This window comes from Mus caroli, chromosome 9 (genome assembly GCF_900094665.2).
Source record: "Mus caroli chromosome 9, CAROLI_EIJ_v1.1, whole genome shotgun sequence".
Taxonomy (NCBI): domain Eukaryota; kingdom Metazoa; phylum Chordata; class Mammalia; order Rodentia; family Muridae; genus Mus; species Mus caroli.
The window spans coordinates 116,953,471-116,973,511 of record NC_034578.1 but is presented as its reverse complement, the minus strand read 5'-3'; the positions used below and the strand labels follow the sequence as shown (position 1 = coordinate 116,973,511).

Here is a 20,041-nt window from a genome sequence, read left to right as displayed (position 1 = left end):
TAGCTCTGGCTGTCCTGGAACTCACTTTGTAGACCAGACTGGCCTCGAACTCAGAAATCCGCCTGCCTCTGCCTCCCGAGTGCTGGGATTAAAGGCGTGCGCCACCACGCCCGGCTCACCTTCATCTCTTGCAGGTAGAAAACCGCTTAGTTGTATGCAATTTAAAGTGCACCATCTTGCCAACTTTGTCCTGGAGGCCAGGTCCACCTGCATTCACGTGGATGGAATGAAGCAGTAGATGATTTGTTCAGTTGTACAACCCGATGAGGTACTATTCAAGTGGCAATCTGCAGGCTGTGCCCCAGAGACGCTGTTTGTACAGGGAATGAATGCAAAGTTTCTTTGTAGCATGTACCACAGGGATAAGTAGAGGGTAAAGTATCGTGAGGTGAAAACCAAGTGACTGTGAACCCCCAGTGAGACACTGTCCTAGGTGTGAGGTAGGCAGGTGTGCACCCCCAGTGTGGCTGGGTGTGAGGTGAGCAGGTGTGAACCCCCATTGTGACACTGTCCTAGGTGTGAGGTAGGCAGGTGTGTACCCCCAGTGTGTCTGGGTGTGAGGTGAGCAGGTGTGAACCCCCAGTGTGGCACTGTCCTAGGTGTGAGATGAGGAAGTGTGAACACCCAGTGTGGCACTGTGTTAGGTGTGAGGTGGGCAGGTATGTACCCCCAGTGTGCCTGGATGTGAGGTGAGCAGGTGTGAACCCCTAGTGTGGCACTGTTCTAGGTGTGAGGTAGGCAGGTGTGCACCCCCAGTGTGGCTGGGTGTGAGGTGAGCAGGTGTGCACACCCAGTGTGTCTGGATGTGAGGTGAGCAGGTGCATACCCCCAGGGTGGCACAGTCCTAGGTGTGAGTGGGCAGGTGTGTACCCCCAGTTTGGCTGGGTGAGAGGTGGGCAGGTGTGAACTCCCACTGTGGCACAGTCCTAGGTGTGAGCTGGGCAGGTGTGAACCCCCAGTGAGACACTGTCCTAGGTGTGAGCTGGGCAGGTGTAAACCCCAAGTGTGGCTGGGTGTGAGGTAAGCAGGTGTGTACCCCCAATGTGGCACTGTCCTAGGTGTGAGCTGGGCAGGGGAGATACGAGTCTGAGCATATTGGCAGGACCTAAAGGGTCATGGTCGTCCTTAGAGTCTCTCTCCCATATTATCCCAAGTTGGGGAGTTGGTGTAGAAGAGTCAGAGATGACAACATGAGAGAGGGGCTGTCAGTCACTTCAGTGCCCTGAGCTAGTTTCTCCTCATTATCTGATGGACTACATTTGGAATCACTTAGGAGATATGCCTGATGAGGCTGCTTAGCTGAGGAAGATCCACCCTGTATGTGGGTGGCACCTCCCATGGGCTAGGGTCTGGATAAAAAGCAGGAGCTGGTGGGATGCCAACATCCACCTCTCTGCTTCCTGACTATAGAAACAGTATGACTCTGTACCTCACAGCCCCACCTCCATGCCTCCCTCTTCCATGGTAGACTAAGCTCAAACCATGAGCCCAAACACACCCTCTTTGTAAGCTTTTGCCAGGCGTTTGTCACGGCGGTGAGGAGAGTAATTAGTACAGGCTCTATATTTCAAGTTCCTCTATTCCATCCTCCTCCTCAGCATGCGCCTATCCCGTGTCTCATCTCCATGTCCTACACAAGAGCTGATGGGTCTGGCGAACAGCTACACGCTGACGTACTCGTGACGTGTACAACTCTTTGCAAACACTGACCTCAAGTTTCTTCTCTTTGAAGAGGACGCCCTCACTTTAGAATCATGAGCTCTCTGGGACCAGGTTTCCAGGGAATATTCTATGGGTGTGTCTGGCCTGTGGTGGTCCTTGGTTCTCTGGACATCATTGTGTGGTTGTCCCCAGAGGAAGCCCTGGGCTGTGTGGCAGAGTCCCCACCAGGTGGCAGTGTCATCTTGCTGATAATTCCCTCAGCAAGTTCGCCTGAACACAGAAAAGCCAGGCTCTGCAGCCACCACCAGGAAGTGTCAATCACTGCTTTGTCCCTTAGTGGCTCTGGGCCTGGGGCAAGACATTGGGATTGTGGATTTCCTCCTGTATAATGTAGTGGTGTCTCTGTGGGTCTCCAGATGCAAAACCAGTTGAGTTGCCGCTACAGCAGGCAAGCTGTCTGGCACTCTTGGGGTCATATTGTATTTTTCTTTGCATTTCTTTAAAGCTAAGATTTGTTAAGAACTGATAAATAGAAGACGTCACACAGCAAGGTTAGCCAGGTCCACACCTCAGTGACTTTCTCTAAAACTAGGTGGCCATGCTAGAAGTGTAGAATGCCACATCCCATATGTCTAGTATCCATTCTACGTTTATGTACTTATCCACCACCGGAAAACGAAGACTCCATCACAGAGCTAAAACTAGAAAAGCATTAGCTCACTATTGTCTTCCATGACCCAAGTATCCGTTAGCTGCAGTCAGCCCTTCATCTCCTAGTGCTCATCCTGTTTCTCCTTTCTACATGCTATGTTGTACATGTACATTTGTTTATATATGTACACATAGTATTGCCCATATACTTACATGCATATATTTTATTCATAGATATATGTGTATATTACGTTTATGTATGTACATGTATCAATTTCACATCATATTATACTTACATGCATATATTTTGTATTCACAGATATATGTATATATTATTTATGTACATGCATGTATAAATTACATATTCAGGCTCATACTTTATTGAGGGCTTGTTATGGTTTAGATATATTCTAAAGGCTTCTAAAATAGTGCATATATGTGTGTGGGTTTGTGCATATGGATGCAGTACCTGAATTTAAAAAAAAAACTGGGGTTACAGGTGGTTGTGAGATACCCAGTGTGAATGCTGGGAACTGAACTTGGGTCCTCCACAAGGGCAGTGTACATTATTAACCACTGAGGCACCTCTCCAGTCTGTCTAGATTTATCCTAAGGACTTGGAAGGCAGCCTAGTAGGTAAAGTACTTAATACAAGGGCATAGTTGCCTGAAATAAGGACATAACCTTTCCAAGGTATGGTTAAGGGGGAGGTTTTATTGTAGATATAAGGGAAAGCACAGCCAGAGGCACCGGGAAGAGTCCAGAACAGGGAGAGAGAGTAGTAGATTAGCATGACCAGTAGACTGAACTGGGCCATGGGGAGGGGGGGGGCAGTGGCAGAGAGTAAATGTGGAGGACCAAGGGGGTGCAAGTGGACGAAGAGAGAGAGGGGCCCAAGAACAGAGGACCATGAGAGCAGAGCCAAGAGAACTAAAAGAGAAAGTATGTCTGAGGTGGTAGGGTTATATAGGAATGAGAAGCTGGAGAAAGCAAAGCCCATGGGCAGGAAAAGAGGTTTGGGGCATGGTGAGTAGAGCTGAGGAGCCACAGGTACTCAGTGAGCCTGGAGGCCTGCAAGAGAGTCCAGTGCTGCAAGAGAGTCCAGCGCTGCAAGAGAGTCCAGCGCTGAGCCTGCCCTCTCCAGAGGTGAATGTTCCCATCATGCTCTGCACTGCTCTGCTCTGCTGCTCTGTGGGCTCTGAGGCTCTACCTGCTGATCTTGCCAATGCTTGGCATTCAAGGTCCAGGGAGGGCATCCTAGTTTGCTTTTTGTTTCCATGATAAACTCCATGACCCAAAGCAACTTGGGGAGGAGAGGGTTTATTTTTGTAGGATAACTAAGCTAAGATGGACAGGTTTACAGTCCATCACTGAGTGAAAACAAGGTAGACACTCAAGGCAGGAGCTTGAAGCAGGAACCACAGAGGAATGCTTACTGGATTCCCCTACCCCTGGGCTCCTGCTCAGATAGCTTTCTTATATAGCCCAGGACTCTCTGCCTAGAGATGGCACTGCCCACAAAGGTCAGGACCCTCCCACACCAGTCATTAATCAAGAAGATGCCCCACAGACAATCCAGTGGAAACAGTTTCTTTAACTGAGGCTCCCTCTCCCCAGATGACTCTGGTTTGTGTCAAGTTGACTGTAAAAGTCAAGTTGTGTCTAAAGGTAATTGTGGCACCCTAATACTCCTACCCAGAACTTGGGTGGTACCCCATAGACTCCCCCAACCCCCAGTGTGGTTCACATCCAGGCTGGAGTTCCATTTACTCACCTGGCCAGGCCTGGGCCCTCCAGGTCCAGAAGTGGACCTGGGCTACTCTCAGCTCTTCCCTCCTCATGTAAGCAGCTGGACATCTGCATACTGCCTCTGGGAGTGAGAAATGCAAAGCCACTCTACAAAATGATCCTGCAATTACATAGGAAGTTGAATATCTCTGTGCCCCATGACTCAGGTCTATCTGCCCTGAGGTTCTAATTGGGATTTAACCAAGAGTGTTGGAAAGCAATGAGCAAAACACAAGAGCAGCCTGAGGTACAGATGCCTCTCAGTAGATGAACGGATCTGCAAACTGTGGTTTATCAGCGACAGGCAACAGGTTGCTGGTGCTGGGGCAGAATGCCGAGGGGGATGACATTTTGTTTCTAATTCTTTGAAGTCCTAAAACATGAAAGCTCAACCTCTGAGATAGAATCCACACAACGGGGCCACTGGGTAAAGGCCTGGCCACCAGGCCTGACAGCACTGGTTCAATCCCCAGACACACATGGTGGAGAGGGAGAACCAGCTCTTTTAAGCTGTTCCTGATCTCCAGGTATGGGCCTTGGTTTACCCGTGGTCCTCCTTACAGTAAGTAAATGTAATAAAACATTAAGGATAAAAAAAGAAGTCATGTGGTGGTTGCTTCAGAGTTGGGGGAGGGGTGGGAAGAGGCCTTGCAACTTTGTGTGTGTATGTGTGTGTGTGTGTGTGTGTGTGTGTGTGTGTGTGNGAGAGAGAGAGAGAGAGAGAGAGAGAGAGAGAGAGAGAGAGAGAGAGAGAGAGAGGATTTTACTGTGTAAATCAGACTGGCCTCAGACTTAAGATCCTCCCTCCCTCCTTTTTAAAGACAGGGTCTCATGTAGCCCAGAATGGCTCCCAACTTTCTACCTAGCTAAGGATGACTTTGAGCCTCCCCTCCCCCAATCCTCAACCTCATCTCTCAGATGCTGGTTGACAGACTTGAGCCATCATACCTGATTTTACTCCATGCAAGGGATCAAACCCAGGTGTTCTGTGTATGGTAGGCAAGCAGTCTACCAACGTAGCCACATCCCAGTCCCTCATGTCAGCTTTGTGAGGAATCCTTGGGAAGCCATTCTGATTCTTTGATGATTCTACCCATGACAAGCCCAGTGAAAGGATCTGGGGTGCAGGGAATCTACGAGAAGCTTCCTGCAATGCTGAGGTACTCTGCAATGGACTCTTGAGCTGCCACATCAGCCGTGCTGGCTTGCCAACAAGTTCAAAATCTATGTGCCTCAGCCACCAATTGGGATTTTCTATTACCTACAGATACTTGGCAAGTACAGCCCAGGGATTCCTCGTACTAACTCAGTGCTTGCTTAGCACGCACGGAACACCTGGGTTTGATTCCCTGCATTGGATAAGATTAGTCAGGGTACAGACCTGTAACAGTGCTCTGGAGGTAGACTCAGGAGGATCAAATATTAAAGCCATCCTTGGCTACATGGCAAGTTAGAGGCCAGCCTAGGCTTGAGACACTGGCAACATAAAATAAGTTATTCAAAAGCCAGGTCAAGCTTTGGCTCCTGGTCCTGTTCAGATTCCCTGCAGGGTTTCTCAGCTGTTGGAGCTGAGGAAGAACTCAGACACAGAAGGAAATGTCCCAACAGGTCTCAGCATGTTCCTCAGCTGCCAAGGGGGGGTAGGGGGAGTGGAGGTGTTCTGTTACATCTCCAACACTTGTCCTTCCTGCTCCAGCTTGTTTCCATGGCCACTGGGGCATTGCTTGTCGCTGCTGTCAGATTGCAAAGGACAAGGGAACCTGGGCCATTTACAGCTTCCTCCCCCATCCTCTGCCAGAAAATTGGCTTCCCGGAGGGTGGGGGGGCTGTCATTGTGTCAGCTCCACCTGTTGATGCCAAGTGTGGGTGTTGGAGAATCCCAGTCTGTCTTCCAATGCTGGTGGATCAGCCCTGAGATGTGGGGAAGGCTCTGACGCTTGCCTGCTTCAGGCATCTCACTTCTGAGAGATTTCGCTGCAATGTGCCCTTGTCTTCCTAAGGGAAGAGCTACTTACTTGGAAGTCACAGCCTGACATGTGCAGATGAGGTCAGGGGACTGAAGAGACCCAAGTATGACGTAACCTCTGAGGTATCCTGCCTGGAGCCTGTGAAGCAAGGGAGATAGCGTGTAATTCTGGCAAGTGTTTCTCCTCAGCCATCAGGCTAAATATGTACCCATTTGTGTAAACCACGGGTCTCAGTCACGAAAGGATGTTGAGGACTGAAAGAAGAGAAGCGTCCCACACTTGGCAAACTTGCAACGAATTTGCACTTCCTGATTCAAAGTCTCTGACATTTTTGGAAAATCCAAATTTAATCAAGGCGTTTTAAAAGATCTAAACTGAATCAGAGAGACTTGAGGGCTATTAGCATAAATCTCAACTAGATCGCATACATTTTCCTGGGAGGATCGGCTTTCACCAGAGGCAAAGGAAGACTCATTTTCACAGAGCTGGGGAAGGGGACTAGTTTAAAGTCACATGATTCAGACAGGAAAGGAAGGTGACACTCTGGCTGCCAGAGCCATCCCGACGTGGACCTCACAGTCTGGGGAACAGAGTGGATTTTAAGGCATGGTATGAGAGCCTTGAGGACTATGAGCACAAAGCAAACCTTATTTAAAAGCCAAGTGAGCAGCGTAGGAAAGCCGGCTGCTTGTTTCTCAGAAACCAGTGGCTGCCTGAGCCCGGCCATGTTTGTCTGCTTGGCTGCAGTTCTCCTCTGACTTGGCTGGTGCTCACTATTCTCCTCCAAGCTGAGTATGCTCAGACAGGTACCTGGTCTCTGCTGTGTACTGGTTGAGGCTGTGGATGACATACCTTCATTACCGGACATTCACTGTTGTTAGGTTTGGGGAGAGAGGAGTAGCGAGCAGAGAGAGGAGGTCCCTGTTCACTGTTCAGCTAAGAGCTTTATGAAAGCCCCACACCTCAGCCAGTGTCACAGGGCTTAAGGAAGAAGCTTCGAGGCTTCGGGCCTGCCAGACAAAGGGGATGTCTGCTCTTTAAAAAATGACGAGTCTGCATGCGTGTATGTCTCTGGTGTGCATTTTGCGTGTACAGTGTGGTTTAATGTGCCATGGTATGCATGTGAGGCAAGCCAGGCTGACAGCATCAGGGCGCTCTTCTGTCTCTGCCTCCAGTCTTGCTGTAAAAATGCTGGGATTATAGGGGTGTGTTACCATGTATGGCTTTTCGGTTCTAGGAATCCGAATTCAGGTCTTCTTGCTTTCAGAACAACCCTGTTTTTCACTGATCCATCTCCTTAACCCTCTAGGAATCTACTCTTACAGATCGCCAAGGGAGGTGGGTGTCCTGTAACGAAGAGAAGTAGGCTTAATGATCACGTGAGCCATGCCACGTGACTGACCACCTGACCTGTGCTGCATGACTGCAGTCAGGCTGCCTGCGGTCCCCAGGAGGTAGGGGTGGGCGGTGGTGGTGAGGACTTGGCAGTTCATGAGAACTATGAGCCGGAAGGGTTTCAGGAGCTGGGTGATGGTCGGCTCTCCACAGCAGCATCTGACACTGTTCTAAGAGATGGTTTCCCGTGTCTGCCGAGTCCCTGTCATGGGCTCAGACACACCACAACCTTGCACAGCGGGGTCCAGGCTGTTCAGATCTTGACCTCCCTCACTGACTTCTGGCTTTCTAGTCCCTTAACTTAGTATCAACGACAGTTTCTGTGTTTAAGGAGAGTCCCTAGGCTGGCAGATGGGGCCGAGCTGTCTTTGGGATCAAGGTTTCTGACTGGAACTGAGAGTTCTTCCCTGTTTTTTCTGTTACCCACACCTGGTGCCAGCTAGGCTGGAAGCCCCACCCCGCTCCCTCCCTATCTCTCTTACCCTCCCTTTACTCCCATACCATTTATGTATACATGTGTGTGTATTTAGCAGTGCTGGGCATTGAACCCAGGACTTTGCAAATGCTAGGCTACTGATCTATCACTGAGCTATAGCCCCAGTCATATTTTATTTTGTTTTGTTTTGTTTTATTTTATTTTATTTTACTTTATTTTTGAGACAGAATCACACTACATTGCCCAAACTGACCTTGGAGACTCTGTCCTCTTGTGCCAGGTATGTGGGATGGCAGGTCTGTCCAGCAGCCTGGCTAGTATCCCATAAACCCACAAAGATGGGTCTTGTGGGCTTGTCTAATATGCTCAGGGCCTGTAGGGAGGAAAAGTAAGTAAGTAGGCTTTAAAGGGGAGGTTTAATTAACTCACAGTCCCTAGGAAGGGCTATTTCCAAAGCGTCCTCTGCTCTGCAAAGAGTTTATGATTCTTTTATCCCTGCATGAGCCCATGCACACATACATGTACATGCATGCACACACATATACACCTGCACAAAATGTAAACATGTGTGCTTGCACACACATGTGCCCAAACACACCCGCAAAACACATAAATACACGTGCTTGCACACACCTGCACATACATGTGCACACAAACATACGCTGGAACACACAGACATACAAACACATGTAAGAACATGCATGCATTCACATGTGCACTCATACATACATGCACACACTCAGGTGTTTGATGTTCCTACATCCAGAACCTTCAGCATGTCTCCAGTTGTGATCACAGCTGTACTGAGCTCTGGCTGGGCTGGGTTTCAGCATGGCATTTCATGATAAATTTATCAAAGCCACAGAAGCTGTTTCTTTATAAATAACCCTGGCACTTGAGATCCTTCAGTTTTTGCTAATAATCTGTTGGGTGCAGTTAGCGTCTGCAGTAAGTGGAGAACTCCGTCCACATCACTAAGCCCAGGCCCTGGTCATGAGTTCTTACTCATTCTCTCTGAGTCCTGATTCATCTTGAAGTGTAGGAGGCTTTTCCCATTGTGAAACCCTCACAGAAAGTAGCAGAGAGAGAGAGACAGAGAGAGAGAGAGAGCCAGGACTCAATTCAATTTCTTCCTTTCTCCCTCTTTCTTCAACAGGGCCCTGTCCCGTGGCCTGGGGGCTCCCACCCCACCTCAGTTAATTCTCTCTGGACACCTAAAGGTGTTCATCATTAATACCATGGGTGCTTTTAAGTCTGATTACATGACAGTGAAGACTGACCTCACATGTAATACAGTGTTTTCATAATGGCTAGTGCCAACTTGACAGGCTCTAGATCACCTAGGAGACCAGCTTCTGGGCTTGCCTGTGAGGGGTGGTCTTGATTTGGTTAAATGGGGTGGGAAGAACGACCATAAAAGTCAACAGTGCTATTCTCTGGTCTGGTTCCTGAATTGCAAGACGAGGAAGTGAAGCTGAGTGCCAGCAGCCTTGGGTCTCTGCTCCCAACTATGAGCCAGACAATCCTTCCTCCCTTATATTGGGTATTTTTATCACACCAGTAGAAAAAGCACTGAGCACAGTCCTCTAAGCCCAGCATGGTGGGACACAGAGAATTAATGTCATGTATCAAGGACACATGGAAGACACGCTTGAAGAGCTGTGGTCAAACATCCTTGAAGCAGCATCCAGGAGAAGTGGAAACTTAAGGGTTCTTTGGAAAGTCAGTTGTGATGGATGGTGTTTTGCTGGGCAAACACATGAAGGAGTGTTTTCCTGAAGCAGACACAGGTGAAAGGATGTTTCTTAAAGCAAGCATGTGAAAGGACACATGGTGAAGAATTCTTTGCTAACAACACGCATGTATTGGTCTGCCTTACATTGTGCCATTGAGCTCCATTTGTCAGAACTCCATAGAAAGAAACGCACCATTAAACTTCTGGTGGTGTGGTGGCAGCTTCTTGCCGCTTTCTTGAACTCCGGCTGATTGGCAGAGTGATGTCAGCTGACACAGGGTGAGACAAGACACTTGGAGGTCATGTGATGTTTGGAGGGAGTATAAACAGGACTCAACGGACTGTGAGAGGGGCTTGCTTATAGCGCTAGCCTTTGCAATGCTTCTTGGTCTCCAGTCTTTGCTGATCTTCACTTTGTTGAGAGAGGCACAGCCAAGAACTTCTCCTGTCATCCCTGATGGTCCTGGCTCCTACTGTTGACTCCTGCAGATTCCGCTGAGGGATGGATGTTCCTGCTAGGCTGTGCCACCGATGGACTGCTGGTATAGTCATGAAGTGTTTGCAAGTGGATGAAGCTGCCGCTGCTGATCTGTAAGCTGAACTGCTGACTTCCTGACAGCACCGATGGGATTTGCTCCAAAGTACCATTTCTAAACAGGTCCACTTCCCCCATAGACTCCTTTCTTTTCCACTACCTCTGGTGGGTTGTAGCCTCCCCCAGCCTTGAGCAGGCTGGCTCAGACCTGTTCCACCTCTGTGAACGAGACCACCTAGGACAGAGTCTTCCGCCCTAGATAGCTCTATTGCTCTGCCGCCTCAGCACTCTTCTCCAAGATGCTGCTACCTGCTGAGAGGCTGAACCTGTCTTCCTGAGACCTTCATGAATAAGCAACAGCCTGGTGACAAGAACCTGGCATGGTGGTGGATGGGCCCTCCCCCTTTATAAGCTCAGACTCTTAAGTAAACTTTGGGCCTTGATCAGTTTCTTTGTCTTGGTCTCATATTTCTCTCGCCATCTTTCATTCAGCCTCCCCTTCAGGAACCCAGTTCGTGTAGCTGTGGGTGGCTACAGTGGGTAACGGGCTAGAAGGGAGGTCATCGCATTTAAGAACCATCATTAAAAATGGGGATTGAAAAATTAAAGTTACAGGTAGGCTGTTCCCAGTGCATCAGCACCTGGGTATCTTCCCACCCATGTGCTAATGAAGGACCTGAGCCCTCAGAAGACCTGGTTCCTCTCATTGCCGGGCTCTGCTTATTTTGCGTTAAATACAGACTCATCCCAAGATGGCAATCCTCACTTTCTAATTCCTTAGCTGTGGCATTCCAGACTGGAGCAAAAGATTATACAGCGCTCACAGAATTTTCCTTGAGTCGTATTGGTCCCAGGTAGATCACGTGTCTGTCCCCGAACCGATCCTTTAGCTAGGGGAATGCAAGGCACTGATTGGCTCATCTTGAGGTCATGTGCACTCCAACCTCGAGTGAGAGGCTGAAGTGGAAAGCGTGTCATCCAGAGAAGAGCGAGGGGTGTGGGAAGCCAGGCCAACAGAATTCCACCTTAGGCTCCTCAAGGAAAGGATTAGAGCTGAAACTGTAGACATAAGTCCTCATGTCTATGTCCTCTCCAGGGAGAAGATTCATGGCTTTGGTTTGTCACCAGATCCTGACCTGAGGAAATGGTCATTCTAAAATAATGGCAGGGGGTAGGCCAGACTGAATTGTTTTTCTCAAACTGATATATACTGTCATTTTTAGTGTTTTTCATATAAGAAGTAGAATTTGCTGTTTAACAATCAATCCCCACCTCTTGGAGGGGGGTCAGGGTATGGGTCTCTAGCCTAGGCTGGTCTCGAACTTACTGTGTAAGCAGAGCGTGGCTTTGAACACCCAATCTTCCTGCCTCTATCTGCAATTGAGCAGCTGCTGAGCTTATAGGCGTGCACCAGCACACTCGGTTGGTGTTCTTGCTGATCATCACCGGTCTCCAGAATTCCACAAAGTATGGAGAAAGCATCTTCTTGTGTTTCATGGCACCTTGGTTTGACCATTAAAGGGCTGACTCCTGCCTACCTGGAGAGCCAGCTCCTGCCTCAGCAGCCCCAGTTTGTCTACAACTGCTTGTGTTAGGCAAGAAAAGGCCCTTTGGGAGCTGCTCCTCACAGTGGCTCTGAGGAGTCTCACAAGCTGATATTTTCCTGCTAATCCCCAGCCAGGGCTCAATGTGGGCACTGTAGACACCATCTGATGTCAATCTGGTTGATACCGTGGATGGTGAGCAAACACAGGCTGGTGGCAGAATCCCCAACTTCCTGTGCATCCACAGAGCAAACATGGGCTGGAGGCAGAATCCCCGACTTCCTGCGCATCCAGTCAGAGACGCATTGAAGTTGAAACGCACGAAGGCCTACACCCTTGCCCTTTTCACGTGCTGGGAGATGAGGTCATCCCTGATCGACCATGGTAAGCAGCCACCCCTCATCTCCCCCTCAGCCTACACTGTGGATTTTAATTGGGCCCCAAACCTGCCTGGCATTTGGCTCAGTTTCCTGATCTATAGAACTCAAAGGCTAGTCCAGAGCTGCTTACAGTTCTGTGTGAACACAAACCACTCTGATTGCTCTGGGGTGTGTATGTCTGTGTGTGTGTCTGTGTTTGTGTCTGTCTGTCTGTATCTTTGTCTGTGTGTCTGTGTGTGTTTCTGAGTGTGTCTGTGTATGTCTGAGTGTGTGTCTGTGTATGTGTTTCTGTGAGTGTATGTCTCTGTGTGTGTGTGTCTCTGTGTGTGAGTTGTGTATATGTCTGTCTGTCTGTGTCTCTCTGTGTTTCTGTGTGTGTGTGTCTGTGTAAGAGAGAGTGAGGTTGACGTCTTGTGTCATTCTTGACTGTTGTCCACTTTATTTTGTGAGAGATGAGGTTTCTCATCAAGTCTGGCGCTCATCAGTTTTCCCAGAGAGCCCCAGGGATCCCCCTGTATCCATCTCCCAGTATTGGGTTTCAGCTTTTACACGGGTGCTGGCCATCCCAAAGCGGGTCTTCATGTGCAAGGCAAGCACTTTACTGAATGAGCACAGAAGCAGCGGTGGGTGTGGGTTCCAGCGGATACCCTTGTGGATCAGACAGAAGAAGGACCCACCGCTTATGTTCTGGGTGACATGGGTGGGTAACTGGATCCTGCAACCATTAGGTCCTTACAAAGTGGCCTAGTGGGAGTTGCAAGTTCTCAGGTCCCCCAGGAAAGACTGTCACCACCCAGTGCCCCCGGGCATGCCTGTTTTCAAGGCTCATGTTAACTTTTCAGAACAAAAGGTCCAAACGTGAAATAGAGTAAATCTGATTTCTAAAGTTGTGGGTTTTAGTGTGTGTGTGTGTGTGTGTGTGTGTGTGTGTGAGTGTGTGGGGTACGGGTGCTTGCACATATGGCACACATATGGAGGTCAGAGGGCAATCTCTGGCTGTTGGACCTCAGGCTCCTTCCACCTCTTGCTTGAGACAGGGTCTCTCACTGGCCTGGAATTTTGCAGTCTAAGTCAGTTTAGTTGGGCCACAAGTTTCCAGAGAGCTGCCTGTCTCCCATTGTGTAGCATTGGAACTACGGGTGTGTTCTGGCTTTCTCAAACTCCGCCCCTCAGGTTTTACTGAGGCAAGGGCTTTACTGACTGTCCCCGGGGTCTTCAATGTGATATTTATTTATATATATATTATTTGACTCATGGCCTGTGTGTTTCTCTCCTGTTGTGGATCATCACAGCGGAGGTAGCTGAATTTAGGTGTTAGTCTTTGGAAGATGATTGTATTAGAACAGAGGCATCTGGTAAAGGCAACCGTTCCTCACTCAGAGTCAGTTCATTCATTCATTCATTCATTCATTCTTCATTCATTAATCCTTTAACCACTGGTGTAGGGACTCAGAGTAACTGACAGTCCTTCTCCTGCTCCTCCAACTGCCTGCCAGCTGCTATTTATTCCATGATAGGTGTGCGAGGGCTGCAGAGGTGGAGCTGTAACTCAAGTGTATCTCACATGTATCCACGACTCCTTTTCAGTGGCACCACGATCAAGCCTATCATCCCACAGCCTGCTGCCTCAATGCCTTCGGTGCACCTCGGAGGGCTCTCTGGGGGAGGCAGCCCTGTGCTTTTTGCTCATCTGTTTTTGTGATGTCAGCTCCTAAGACTTCAGGGACCAGAATAGCATTTCTGCCTCCCGCCATGCCAAGTCGTGACAGGCCCTCTGCCTGTTCCCTGTGCAGGATTTCTCTTGGCACAGCCTGAGGTCTTTCTCCTTCTTGGCACTGCATTGTGGGTAGCTGAGGGAAGCTTTGTTCCCACACGGGTAGCAAGAAGAGTGTTCATAAAAGATACTATCTCCACCTCCCTCTGCCTTCAGTGGCCTTTCTTCTGGCTGTGACCATGCTTCCCCTCAGAGCAACCCTGACTGAGGGCTCAGACATGGAGTGGCCTTCTTGATGCCAGCTTGATATTTTAAGAATGGCACACAACACCACAGCCAAGAGTGTTTTGATTTGAAAAGAAAGGTGTGACAACCAACTTGGATCCCACAGAGCCCTTAGGGGCTCTCAGGGTCAGTGTCTGACTAAAGGGGGTTCGTGAGACTCTGGAGGTGGTGGGTGTTGGCTGAAGCCAGGCTCTGGGTGGCGCTGTCGTGGCCTCTGGGTCCCTTCATTGGCAAGGCAAACTCCTTGCTTTACATAGATGGGTTTACAGAAGAAGCAAAGTAGCTTAGAAGGGACCCCTTCTCAGTCTCTCTCACGAGGATGTCCTTGTCAGACTCTCTTTCTTCCTTCTGACAGAGTAGGTCTATATACCAGCTAAGGACAGGTTCCACCTTCCTTGGAATGGATCTCTGTCCTACACCTGAACAGCATTGGGGTTCACTTAAGGCGGCTTTAGCTGCATGCCTAACAGACCTTCTTTCTTTTGGAACTCTGAGAACTCAGAGTTTGGGCCTGTCCCAGTCTTGGCATGTGGGAATGCCCTGTTCTGAGTGTGCTTGCCCATCATGCTCCAGCTCTGCTAGGATCTCTTGGGCTGCTGGGGAGAGAAGCAGTGTGAGGTTGCTGTGAAGGGTGCCATGCAGCGTGAGATGGCTCTGACTGACAGCTGCACAGAGGAAATGACTTTGCAAACAGGGAAACCAGAAATCATGCTCTCATCGTGATCTTAGAGTGGAATGGGCTGACTGGCACACTTTCTGGGCATGGGTTGATACTATATAGATGCTGATGCAGATAACAGCCCAGATACAGATACAATTATAGGCTGTGGTACCCAAGGAGTTTAGTTCATCAGACACCGGCCATCTGTCACAGGAGATTCTGGAGATGTCTGGTGAGTGCCCAGTGTTGGGGCACAGTGAGGGGCTTCTATTCTGTAACAACGACTACCAGTCAGGGGCTTGGGGCTGGGTCCTCAGCAGCCGGGTCTAGATTCCAGGTTCCCAATTTCTAGAAGGAACTCCGGGCTTAAAATTCCTGCTTTGTGTCCCTCCCACCTCCGTTTTAGACAGACCCTCTGAAAACCAGCGGTAGACACTGACACTTTGCTCCTAAATACTTGGATTGGGCTCTCAAGAGCAAGGGCAGCCCCTTCCCAACAACTGCCACCCAGGTCCTAATCTGAAGTACCACATGTGTCCTCTTCAGCTCCTTAATCTTCTTTAGTTTTATGTGCATGTGTGTGTGCTTGCAGGTGCATACATGTGGAAGCTAGCTGTTGTTTTATGTGCATGTGTGTGTGCTTTTAAGTGCCTACATGTGGAAGCCAGCAGTTGACACTGCTTACCTTCCTCAGTTTCTCTCCAAAATCTGGAGCTCACTGATTGGCTAGGCTGGCCAGCCAATCAGCTCTGGGGATCCACTTGTGTGGGCCATCTCTGCCCTGTGCCCAGTGTTAGGGTTACAGATGTGTGCTTCAGGGTCTGGTTCTTATGAAGGTACTGGAGATTGAATCCAGGCCTTCATGCTTGCATGGGAGGTACTTTATCAACGGAACCATCTCCGCAGCCCAGAACCCAGCCAAAAATTACAAACGATCTTCGACTTCCATGAAGCTTTAGTCTACCCAGTGAAGTGTGGGTTCCAGTTCCAGCCACTCTTTCTGACTCTTCTGTTTTCAGGACATTGACATTCAGCTGCGTGTCTTCATGATAATTTAGGTTAAACATTTCTGCTAAGAGTGACCTCAGGTGCTGCTGTGCGCTGTTCTGGTTGCAGAATATTGAGCTGGGGTCTACTGCTGTGGGTGCCAAGACTCCACCCTGGCCACGCCCCACCCCGGTACAGCTCCACCCTGGCCACGCCCCCATCCTCCATGCTGGTGTGCTGGGGTATACTTGGCCTACTGTGTGTTCAAGTGCTGATTTCAGCGCCTGAGATCTGCTTGCTGTCCATACTTAGTGTTGTCATTATTGTGGGGCATTTCTTGAAAAGGCATTTTGTGGAGCATTGTTCTTCCTCGTCTCTTGGTTGGTCAGTAAAGGGCTGAGCACCCTATGGCTGGGCAGGACAAGAAGGGGCGGGACTTCTGAGCCCGGCAGGAGGAAGGGGGTCTTGGGTAGAACTCTGGGGAGTTGCTATCGGGTTGTGGAAGGAGGAGGAGATCAGGGTGAGACCAAGATGGCAGGTAACTGGCCACGTGGCTGGGAAGTAGACTGCAAAGTAGACTAAGGCCATCATTGTTGTGCTATCCTGCAAGAAGCTTATACTAAATAAAAAGTCTCTATGTCATTATTCAGGAGCAAGGGAGGGCGTAGAAAAACCCATTCTTTTACAATGATGGTTTCCTGTATTGTGTCTAGCAAACCCAGAGGGAAAGATGCTGCATCAAAATGAATCAGAAGAGCCCCCACACAAGCGAGGTCTGAGGGTCTCACGTAGCCAGCAAGCGAGATTTTCTCGACTTAATTGCTGATCCTAGGTTGGATATCATATCATCACGTATAGATGATTTTTATCATCTTTGTTTCTCTCTTTGTGTAGTCAGAGATGATTTCAAACTGCTGATCCTCCTGTCTCTCTCACACTGGCGAATTACCAGCTGAGCCTCGCTCGCTCCCACCCCATTCCCTCCACCCTTTGCTGCTTCTCCTTTTGTGTGATTTCTTCTCCAGAAGCAGTTCTAGCCGAAGGCTCACTGACCTTAGAGTCAACCACACCGGAAAGGGAGCACTCATCCTGAAGGATGGATGGTTTCCAAGGCCCAGGGATGACCCGCTGGGTTCCTTTATTACAGATTGGCAAGGCCTGAACTGCTTCCTCTCCTTGAAGCTGGAGTCAGCCTGTGGCCTCAGTCCTCCTTGCACTTTGCTCACAAGGGAACACTACATAAAAAGCCCTGGAGCAACATCCTGGCACCAGAAACCTGCTGAGCAGGAGCCTAGGGCACCAGGACCTGGGGGTTGAGAGTGGGGGCATGATGCTGGTTTCTGCTTGGAGGAGGTGGAGCCATGGAGCCATCCAATGGCAGTTGAGCACTGTGGTACTGGTGGGAAGGGGACAGAGGCAGAAGCCAGTTTTGACTGCATCCCTATCTTCATGGTGACTTTTGTCCATTTTCTGAGACTTGCTATCAACACCCACTCCCTGTGCAGGCTCTGAGCAGTGTGCACACTGTGTCTTTAGCCTCACATAGAGGAGGAGGAGCTCTCTTGAGGAGGAGGAGCTGTCTTGAGGAGGAGCAGCTGTCTTGAGGAGGAGCAGCTGTCTTGAGGCCACACAGATGGTTAGTGGCAAATGCAAAACCAAGGTGGTCCATGTTCCAGGGGAGGATATTATTTTGAGTAATAAGCACTTCAGACTTTAAAAAGCCTTTTAACCCCACTGCAGTTCTACCACTACAGCCCAAAGCAGTCCTAAGATAGCATGGAAATGATTGGCATGGCTTCTTTCCAAAAGAAACATTGTAATAACAGCTGCTGTATTTAGCTCCTGTGCTGTGTCTACCAGTCTTTGCCCTCAACCAGTCATGGTAATGGTAGTATGGGGCTTGTTTCTCTGGATGCTCCACTAACCGTCTCTGTGTGAACTGTTTTCCACAGACAAATAAGCCTGCACAAACAGCAGTGGGGCGTATGAGGAGGCAGAGGTTCAGGAAGCCAGCCAACCAGAATGTCTCTCTCCTGAGGAGATATGTCTCTTGACTTGAGAGAGTCTTTAGGGGTGTGCTAACCTCAGTTGATCCTCAAAAGCTATTTAGAAGTTCATCAAGTTACATGATGCTCTCTGGTGTGAATAGCAGTGAATACTCTGTCACCCAGGTGTCCCTCAGTGCTGACCTGCCGGCTTAGGTGGGTGTAAGGCTGAGGCAGGTGACTAGCCACACTGGGCACAGTCTGTCACTCCAGGTTGAGGTAATGATAAACATAAGTTGAGTACTTTGAGAAACTTGAAAAGTGGGAGTTATCAAAAAGCATTTTGCTGAAGGAGTAAATGTAGGGTAAGTTTTCAACATCTTGTGAAGTGGAAACTTAAGTGTTCTTTGGAAAGTCAGTTGGATGGTGTTTTCCTGGGGTAAACACATGAAGGAACATTTCAATGAAGGAAACACAGGATGTTCTGCTAAAGCAAGCGCATGAAAGGACACGTGGTGAAGGATTCTTTGCTAACAATGAGCATGTATCGGTTCGCCTTACATTGCGTGGTTGAACTGCATTTCTCAGGACTTCATAGAGAGAACCACACCAAAAACCTCCTGGTGGTGTGCTGCAGTTTGTTGTAGTTTCTGAGGACTCGGGCTGATTGGATGCACGTGCTGAGGCAAAACCCATGCTGAGACAAGACACGTGGACGAACGTGATGTTTGGAGGTTATAAATAGGACTCCACGGAGTGATGGCGACAGAGCTAGACTTGCAGGTACAGCTGGCTGTGTAATGCTTGTGGGTCTTGTGTCTTTGCTGATCTTTGCTTCCCTGAGAGAGGCACAGCTGAGAACATCTCCTCGCATTCATCCCTGGTCCATCTTCAAGCCAGGGCTGAGGCCTGGTTGTCTCTGCTAGGTTGTGCCACTGCTGTTGTTAACCCAACTTTACTGAACTGAACTGCTGGTCTATCCGTGAAGTGTTTGCGAGTGGATCGAGCTGCCACTGCCTGCTGACCTGTGAACCAAACTGCTGATTTCTAGGCAACACAGATGGGAGTTACTCCAAAGAACCTTTCTAAACAGGTCCACTTCCTCTGTATCCTTTCTTTTCCACTACCTCTGAGTGGTAGGTAACAAGGAAGGTTAAAGCATTTAAGAACCATCATTAAAAATAGGATTTGAAAAAATTAAAGTTACAATCTTGACAGCATAGAGGGGAGGTTTAGAGGATGGCAGTTTGCCTGCTTCTAAATCATTGTTCTACTTTAAAGCAATGGAAACTCTAAGTGATACACAGTGTAGTATATACTACACGACATACATGCACACACACAGTCATACATGCACACTCATACATGCCACACACACACACACAGTCAAATATGCACACTCATACATGCTACACATACACACACGCACACACACACACACACACACACTGGTTGATAATGCTTAAAGACCAACACTGAATGCTGCTGATGCACTCATGGGTCTAAGCAGAAGTGTTTGTAGCTGGTTTAGTTTTTTTCTTTTTTTTTTTTAGTTTTTTTCTTTTGTGTGTTTCCACTCTTATTTTAAATCAATCATGCAATTACCAGTTTTAACTGAGCTGGCCAGAACCACTTCCATGTTCCTACAAGCCAACGTATCCTCTCCTATCTTAAGGTCTCTTATCATTTGAGACCTAATAATAACCCAAGGGGACATTTTCATGTCTCAGATTAGGTGGCCTAGATCCAAAAAGAGAGCATCCTTGATCCCGGGCCTTGCGAGTAGACTGGCTGACTAAGGGCTTCTCTGTTGTGTTCCACCAATGGTAATGCTATGGCTGACAGAGCACTGCCCTGGCAAATGTGTCCCTGACATGACCCTTGGGACATCAGAATGTGTTACTAGCAAAATGGATTTTCAGATATGATTAAGGCTGAGTACCTCAAGAGGAGATTGCCTGAAGTCTGGGTGAACCAATCTAGTGACAAAAATCATCAGAATAGTGGAAGAGAAAGCCTGAGGAGTTGACCTGAGGGATAGAGGTAGGATAGAGTCCTGGTGGGAGGTATTTGGACTCACCCTTGATGTCTTTGATGACCAGGAAGGGGAACAGAGTGAGGAGGGTGGGCAGCCCTCAGCAGTTAGGGTGACCTCCAGCCAACACTGCTGTATGAACAAGGAGTGGGCCATCTTTACTGTCTCCAGAAGGAGCCTGGCCCTGCCGGCACCCTGAGGCCCACGTCAGACTTCTCACACGTCTGTCGCAGTGGCAGAAAGCTAATGTGGTCTCAGTGGTGATGATGGGTTCCTTCCTC

At 48.9% G+C, this 20,041-nt stretch overlaps 1 long non-coding RNA gene across 1 annotated transcript in view; it reads right to left on the bottom strand.

Annotated features, from left to right (window-relative positions):
* LOC110302034 overlaps positions 1 to 20,018 on the bottom strand; it is a 27,574-nt gene extending 7,556 nt beyond the window's left edge. Inside the window, exons 1-3 of the long non-coding RNA XR_002378763.1 lie at positions 19,806 to 20,018; positions 8,153 to 8,272; positions 4,088 to 4,183 (exon numbers count right to left, since the gene is read on the bottom strand). This is a non-coding gene — a long non-coding RNA (uncharacterized LOC110302034). The remainder of the gene's footprint in view (positions 1 to 4,087; positions 4,184 to 8,152; positions 8,273 to 19,805) is intronic.
* Positions 20,019 to 20,041: the final 23 nt, after the last annotated feature.